Here is a 9,058-nt window from a genome sequence, read left to right as displayed (position 1 = left end):
GGGAAGAGAGGCAGGCTGAGCGTGAGATGAAGAAAGCTGCGTTGGAGCATGAGTTAAAGGTTAAGGAGTTAGCATTGAAAGAAGAAGAGTTAAAGGTAGCTAGAGCTAATGGAAGGAAATCAATTGGTAGTTCATCTGTCCAGAATTCTCATGTAAGCTTCTTAAGTTGGAAGAAGGTCAAGATATTGATGTGTTTTTGAGATCATTTGAGAAACTTGCAGCGTTGCATAAATGGGATAAGTCTGAATGGGCTATTCATTTGGTACAACTATTGACAGGTAAGGCAATGGAAGCTTACTCTCGTCTAAGCGATGGTGAAAGTGGTAAGTATGGTAAGATTAAGGAGGCAATACTCAAACGATATGAGTTAACTTCAGAAGCTTATAGAGAGAAGTTTCGACAGGCAAGGCAACAATCTGATGAATCGTTCAAGGATTATCAGGTACGTACGGAAAAGTATTTATCGCACTGGTGTGAAAGAGAAGATATTCATGGGCAATATAACAGTCTGTACGATTTGGTGTTGAGAGAGCAATTGCTTAAGTTTTGTGATAAAGATTTGCAGGTATGGGTTCATGAACATCGACCAAAGAATGTTAAGGAAGTGATCGATTTGGTTGAGGCCTATCAAACAGCTCACAAAAGGTTGACGTTCGGAGGGAACCGCAAAAATGGAACAGATCGAAATTCTCAAGGTAATTTCAATGTAAATCAGGGGCAAGTTAAAGCTGAACAAGGAGAAGGCCCGCATGTCAAAGACAGAGCCTGTTACTATTGTAAGAGGCCTGGGCATATCCAGAGAGACTGTTCTCTTTACAACCGAAGACAGTATAGAAAACCCGAGGACAAGAAGATTGGTAAGCTTGGGTTGTGTTTGTCAGAACACGAAAAAAGCAACATACAGAGGGGGGGGGGCTGACTTGTTTACAAGTGCAGCGTTGGTCAAACTCCCTGGTGTAAGTACAGGGAATACAAAAGATATAGATGATAATTCAGTACCAGGTTTGGATATTTCTAGGGGAAGTGTAGGAGGTAAAGAGGCAACAGTTTTGAGAGCTACTGGTTGTTCAACTGTATTCTTCCACAGTCGTCTAGTCGAGAAAGAGCAAATGACCGGGAGAGGAAGGAAGATAATTCTTGCAGATGGGTCAGAGAAACAATGCCAAGAAGCGTGTGTAGAGATAGATACGCCATTTATAAAAGGTAAATTGTTTGCTCTTATCTTAGATTCTCCATTTGCTGACGTCATACTTGGAAACGTAATAGACAAAATCGAGAAAATGGAAGTGGAGAAACCAGCTGACTGTTTGGCAGTTCAGACAAGAGCACAGACTCGATTGGAAGCAGAGGAAACAAAGCCTAGACCAAAGAAGACAGATGATGGTGAGCTAAAATTTAACATTTGTGATACAGAGACATTGATCAAATTGCAGGAAACTGATCCTAGCCTGACACGTGTGAGGGAAATGGCATTTGAAAAGCCAGACGAAGGTCAGTCATACTACTCTCTCAAGGACAAGATTCTCTACAGGGTATTTCCTCGTGAGGTAGGAAATGACATATTTCAGATTGTCCTTCCCCATAAATACAGGTTGTTGGCACTTGAAATGGCACATGACATTCCTATGTCGGGTCATATGGTAGTAAAGAAGACCAGAAACAGGATTTTACAGCATTTCTTTCGGCCTGGAATTTTTTCAGACACATCACAATAGTGCAGATCCTGTCCAGAGTGTCAAAATGGTACGGCGAAAGGAAGAGTGAAGAAGGTACCACTTGTAAGTATACCTACTATCGACGAACCATTTCAGCGAATTGCACTAGATTATGTAGGTCCTTTGCCATTGACAGAATCCAAGAACAGATTTGTTTTGGTATGTGTAGATTATTCTACAAAGTATCCAATTGCAGTAGCTCTAAAAAAAAACAAGAGGCGGAGACAGAAGCAGAGGCTTTGATGGGGATATTTGCTGACGTGGGTTTTCCAAATGAAATCCTCACAGATCAAGGCAGTAACTTTATGTCCGAGTTGATACAAGAACTATGTAGATTACTGAAGGTGAGTAAATTGGTAAGTTCTCCGTATCACCCTCAAACAAATGGCCTGGTGGAAAAGTTTAATGGCACTTTAAAGAAAATGTTGAAGGCATATGCGGTCAAAGAACCTTCAAAGTGGGACCAACATCTTCCTTATGTTCTATTTGCTTATAGGGAGGTTCCAAACGAAACCACTGGATTTTCTCCTTTTGAAATGCTTTTTGCAAGGCAGGTACGAGGTCCTTTAGCAGTCCTGAAAGATCACTGGGAAGAACCAGAGAATTGTCAGTCATCTGTTCTGAGTTACCTACTCGAAACAAGAGAGCGATTGAAGGAGTGCACAGAGCTCGCAAAAGAGAAGGAAAAAGTCGAAAAGCACAGGCAGAAAGTGTATTACGACAGGAAAGCTAGAACAAAACAATATGAGGTAGGTGACAAAGTTTTAGTATTGCTACCATCTAATACATCAAAATTACTTGCACAGTGGAAAGGTCCATTCGAGATAACAGAGAAAGGTGGTAATGTTGACTACAGAGTTAAGGTGAAAAGGAACAAAGAGTATTTCATGTCAACATGCTGAAAAAATGGTATGATCGTGAGGACAAATGTGAACAAGACTTGTCGGAAGAACATTTATCACTTATTGACATACTGGGAGGTGTGTATGAGAGTATGGACTACGATTCCGAATTTAACGACAGAGCATCACCTTCGTTAGAACTTCAAAAAGGGGCTGAAGATGTAATATTTTCCGATACACTGTCAAATACTCAGGTTTGTGAGTTAAGAGGTTTGTTGAATGAGTTTTCTGATGTTTTTAGCGATATACCCAACAGAACAGATGTAGTTCAGCATTCAGTAAAACTTAAGTCAGACGATCCCGTCCATAAGAAGCCGTATCCTGTGCCCTACGCACTGAGGGAACGCATGCAGAAAGAGATAGATAATATGACCGAGGTGGGTATTATTGAACCCTCAACTAGCCCTTATGCGCCACCAGTGGTTTTGGTAAGAAAAGATGACTCTTCTATCAGATTCTGTTGTGATTATAGAGCGTTAAACAGTATCACTGTATTTGATCCAAGACCTATGCCGCGCATGGATGACTTTTTGAACGAGGTGAGTAGAGCAAAATTTATCAGCAAAATTTATCTTACAAAAGGCTACTGGCAGATCCCGCTAGATGAGGACGCAAAGCAGAAGAGCGCATTTGTGACCCCAATGGGCCACTATCAATTCACGGTAATGCCGTTCGGTATGGTAAATGCGCCTGCAACTTTTGTCAGATTAATGCACAAAGTTTTCGATGGTTTGCATTCATTTGTTCAATGTTTTATAGATGATATTGGAATCTAGCTACAGTGAGACTTGGGACGATCATCTCCAGCATTTGAGAGTAGTTTTCCAGCGATTGAGGGATGCAAAGTTGTCTGCAAAGCCATCTAAGTATTGTTTTGGTTTGATCAACTAGAATTTCTGGGACATGTGGTCGGAAAAGGTATTGTCTCTCCTAAGCAAAGTAAAGTTCAGGCAATTCAGAAATTCCCTGTTCCTACTACAAAAAAGCATGTTCGATCATTTTAAGGACCATAGGCTTTTACCGGAAATTCATTCCACATTTTTCAGAACTAGCTTCACCTTTGTTTGATCTTACTAGAAAGAAAGGTTGTTCTAAGATAGTTTTGGCTTCCCGTACATCAGAAGGCTTTTGATTCGTTGAAGCATGCTATAGCTAGTAACCCAGTGTTCCAAACCCAGTAGTCCAGATTTTAGTAAGTTGTTCTATCTGCGCACTGATGCATCAGATTGTGGAGTTGGGGCGGTATTAGAACAGAATTTTGAAGATGGTAGACATCCAATTCTTTATCTCAGTAAGAAATTGTCAGATACTGAAAAGAGATACGCAGTGATTGAGAAAGAATGTTTTGCAATTATCTGGAGTATTAAGTCGCTCAGTTTTTCTTGAAGGTCGATCATTTGTGGTTGAGTCTGATCATGCTCCACTGCAGTGGCTAGATAGAATAAAGATGACAAATCAGAGGTTACTTCGTTGGAGTTTGACACTTCAAGAGTTCAATTTTGATGTTGTTCATGTAAAGGGAAAAGATAATGTAGTTGCAGATTATTTGTCGAGAATAGATTCATCCTCTTGAAATTGTGTAAATATTTAGAGATGGTTTGTTATTTTGATTTGTATGTTTGACCTTAAGTGTTATCAAGTTCGTTAGAGTTTTGGTCGGACTAATGGCATTAGTCTTCTAAATGGGGACGTTTGTAACGTACTTGATATGGTTGTAAATATATATATGTTTGAATTTCCCGCTTTTCTTTTTACTCTCTAAACCTGTCACTGGAGTGACGTGTTTAATTTTAAATACCGCACTCCAGTCCGTGCAGTCCAGCAGAGTGGACGTGTGCCTGTTTAGAGGCACGTGGTAGTCTCCAAGATTGGGAAACTTCTCCCTACTTTATACATTTCTGTGTGTTTGACACCAATTTCAAGGTATTTGTTGTTTAATGTTATGTATGTTTAATTGTTTTGTTTGCTATGTTAGAAAGCTTAGTTTTAAAAAACACGTGTTCGAATGGAAAATTGTCATTTTAGAACTGAACACTAACGATAAATTGTTTCAAGTATATTCCATTCTATTTGAAAAGAAATTGTGTTAAAGGGGATGACGGTTTATACAAGCTGAATTATGACAACAACTTCGGAGACGAGTACGGAGCGCCAGACCCGCCATTTTTCATCCATATCGGGGACACGTGGCGTCGATGTATGGTGACCGGGAGCGGTCTACGCTGGAGACGTTTGTATATGTGTATTGTGTTGTGGTGTCCTAACTGTCTACGTACCGGAACAACGGTTGTGTCATCTGTCCGTGTGTCCGTGTGTTTGTCTATGTGATGTCCGGGGTTTGGGTGTAAAGTCACCGGAAATATACCGAGGAGCCAGGAAAAGGAAAAGTGACGAAATTTATTGAAATTTCACTTTCATTGTTTTGAATATTTGTTTCTCATATAATTGAAGTGATATTTTTGTGAAATCAATTTGAAAGTTGATAAACGAGTTTAAGGAAGTTATTTGAAAATCTAAATATATTTGAATCAATTTAAGTGTTTAAATTTTGGAAAGAATATTTTGTTTTGAAGTCAATTTAAAGATTTGTTGTTGAAATTAGAGTCGACTCTCTCTTTTAGAATCTGTTTTAATATTTCTTTCATTTATTTTTTTCTTATATGTGTTTTTTTTCTTATTAAATATTTGTTTGTTTATTTTGGTGTTTTGGTTGTTTCTGATACGGACATCGGGCAAATTGTACATTTTCTTTGCCAATACTTTCGATTTCCACTAACATAGAGTTAAGTCCCTTATGGCGCTCTTCAACCACCGGAGTGAAAAAACGTACAGATCTCGCGAGATTTTCGGGACAAACATTCCTTGTTGCGAATGACGCTACTGGCAGGAGGATAAAACGTACGCTCAACTAGGACCCCAGGTCACCTGCTTATTCACAACTACCAAATCTGTGCACTCCGCTACAAAATGTAGTACATTACAACCGCAAAGTGAAAGTAGAATAACTAGTACCACTACTTAGCCTTTAGAAATGATATACAACAGGCAGAAATGTATATTTTTTTTAAAAAGAATAACCCTTAAAGTATTGGAAATACACTATAGAGGATAAAAATTTCAACATTGACTGTTATTTGAAAGATATATGATATACGTTATATAGACATAAGGTGACCTGTGGTCCTCCTAAGGATAAGTTAAATGTAACACAAAATCCTCCTCATTAAAATATCAAAGTACTTCACCTTCTTACTCTGTATACGTAGGTGTAGCCTGTAGAAAGATGTAGCCCCCCCCCCCCCCCCCCCCCCCAGCCACCAACCCATAGACTTTTTACTGATACTTTAATATAATGGTAAAATGATTTGATAATGAATTACATTAGATGACCTCTGGTTTCCGTAATGGATGCATGCCAAAACAGGTTTGTATAAAAAATATCTGACGTTTTCGAGCCCGTTAGTGATGAGAACTGTGTGATATTTTTTTTTTCATACAGAGCTGTTTTCGGCATACATCGTACTTAAAACACTGCTATTGAATTTCATTGTTGATTTACCGGAGACAGTCTGATTTTGAAGGATATCAGTACTGTAACCACGAGTAACGGTCTTATTCTAAGAAGCTCACTAAAATTAGTCTGCTGCATCAAAGGAATGACATCAAATTTGTGTTCTAACTAAAGTTCCCCTGTCTACAGGTGTTGCATGAGGGTTGGAGTTCACCACTCCCCGCTCCACCTACCACTTCCCTGGACTGGATTTTTACTCTTCAAATTAAAAAAAATATATATTTGAATTGCAAAAATAAACATAGTAAATGCGGACCTACTGTGAAATGCATCTGAGAAAAAAATGAAGACGAGCAATTCGTCACCCCTTTAACCCCCCCCCCCCCCCCTAACTTCCTCTGACGACAAAAAATAAGGAATAAATGTGATCGAAATGTGTACCGTTTTTGCTTATTTATAAAATCAAAGTCTGAACTTTTTTGTTCAGTAGATTAGAGTATAATTTTTCACACACCACATTTTTAACCTGTTGTCTCCTTATAAGTTATGCAATCTCTGGTCTCTCCAATGATGTACAATATATGGCGAACTCTGGTTTACGTACATGTATTTATTATCATCTTTATGTGACACCTGTTCCCTCAATTATGTTCTTCCTAATAAACAATATAAATATAGTGCATGATTTTCGTCTTTTAAAAAGACATAAGACAACCTCTGGTATCCGTATTGATTTTCTAAATATTACATTGATTTAGAAGCTAAGGTGACCTCTGGTCTCCTAATAGACATTGGTTTCTTTACAGTGGATGAATTCTGCATGGTAATTCTCCATCTTGTAAAAGAAGGTGGCATCTGGTCTTTGTATTGATGAACAATTTACTACAATAATTTAGGTCTAACGGTGACCTCTCATATCCTTATTGATAATTCATAAAATTTTATCCCTAGTCTCTCTACCGTGGATTACTTTGGTCTCTCTACAGTGGATTACTTTTGTATCTCCACCTTATAAAATGAAATAAGGTGACCTCTGATCTCAATTAACAAAATTATTACGACACATATCCAAGACCTAAAACGAACTCTGGTTTACCTACAATAGATGATATTTTATGATTCTTCATCTTGTAAAATAACATTAACGGATCTCTGATCACCGTATTAATTTACAGAATTAATAATTACTACATCAATTTAGATCATAAGGTGACCTATGGTCTCCTTTTTGGATATTTCACCTAAGGTGACCATTGGGTCCCCTACAGTAGATGACTTTTTTGAATCTCCATCTTGTAAAATGACATTAAGTGACCTCTGGTCTTCGTTATTAGTTAACAAAAATATCACGACATAGATCGAATACCAAAGGTGACCTTTGGTTTTCCTACAGTGGATGGCTTGTTGGGAATCTCCATCTTTTAAAATGACATTATCTGACCTCTGGTTAACGTATTAATCTTTGAATTAAATCTAAACCTTTTTGAAGCTAAGGTGACCTCTAAATTCCTTTTAGATAGTCCTCTTATAATTACCACTTGGTTTCTCTACAGTAAATGACTTCAGGTAAATGTCTATTTTGGAAAAGAAGGTGACATCTGGTGTTCGTATTTATCATCAAACTATTACATTGATTTAGGACATATCGGGACCTATCATCTTGAAATTCCATTCAAGCTGACCCATGATCTAACAAATGGATGACATCTAGTGAGTATACATCTTGTTTAATGACATTTGGGGACCTCTGGTCTCCTATTGATAAACAAAATTATTGCTACATTGTTGTAGGACATAATGGGACCTCAGGGCTCCTCATGGATATTTTACTAAATGTGACCTCTGCTCTCCCTACAGTAAATGACTTATTTGAATCTACATCTTGTAATATGACATTAGGTGACCCCTGATTTCCGTTATTAATGGACAAAATTATAACGACAGACATCGCTTTCCAAAGGTGACCTTTAGTGGATGGCTTCTAGGGATATCCATCTTGTTATGACATAAGCTGACCGTTTCTATATTAAAATTATTTTATTGATGAAGGACCTGAGGTGACCTCTGGTCTCCTTGTGCATATTTTCACTTCAGGTGACCCCTGATCTCCCTACCATGGCCGAGTACCTATCATGTAAATGACATAAGGTGACCTCTGGTCTCCCTTTAGATAAGGAAAATGATCAATAGGGGACATGAACTGACCTCTGGTCTCCTTATGGGTGTTTCTGTAAATGACATACGTTGACATCTGGACTTCATGTCATTTTAAGAAAATTAAAATGTCTTTAGACCTAGGTTGACGTCTGGTAACCTTTTAGATATTCACTTAGGGTGATCCCTGGTCTTCCCACCGTAGATGGTTTTGGTAAATCTTTACCTTGTATATTGATATTTTGTTAAAACTCAGGTCTCAATATTGAATCAAAGAATTGCAACGTCAATCTAAAACTACTGGTGACCTCTGGTCCCAATATCCATTTTTTACTTAAGGTGACCCCTGGTCACCCTACCGTGATTAACCTTAGTGAATCTCCATCTTGTAAAATCATCTGAGGTAACACCAGGTAGTCAAAGAATGGATAAAGACTGATTAATCTCCATCTGCAAGATGCATCTGCCGACCTCCAGTTTCCGTATTGATTTACAAAATCACTACGACATTTGTGTAGGAAATACATGTAAGGAAGTGACTTCTCTTTCTCTCATGATATTTCAATTACTACAGTGGATGACCGGTAGCTCTCAATCCTGTAAAATGACATAAGGGGACCCCTGGTCACCCTACAATGGATGACCAATGACTCTTAATAGTGTAAAATGACATAAGGTGACCCGTGGTCACCCTTCAGTGGATGACTGGTGACTCTCTATATTGTAAAATGACATTAGGGGACCCCTAGTCACCCTACAGTGGATGACCGTTCACT

The 9,058-nt window shown here is 38.4% G+C and overlaps 1 long non-coding RNA gene across 1 annotated transcript; it reads left to right on the top strand.

Annotated features, from left to right (window-relative positions):
* The first annotated feature begins 914 nt into the window (after nucleotides 1–914).
* On the top strand, nucleotides 915–5,313 carry LOC136270130 (uncharacterized). Its single transcript, XR_010707840.1, has 2 exons — nucleotides 915–4,540; nucleotides 4,710–5,313. It is a non-coding gene; the product is annotated as an uncharacterized lncRNA (long non-coding RNA).
* The last annotated feature ends 3,745 nt before the right edge of the window (nucleotides 5,314–9,058 follow it).

The sequence above is a fragment of the Magallana gigas genome, chromosome 7, assembly GCF_963853765.1.
Source record: "Magallana gigas chromosome 7, xbMagGiga1.1, whole genome shotgun sequence".
Lineage (NCBI taxonomy): Eukaryota > Metazoa > Mollusca > Bivalvia > Ostreida > Ostreidae > Magallana > Magallana gigas.
Note: the sequence above shows the minus strand (reverse complement) of the source record. Positions and strands in the feature narration are given on the sequence as shown.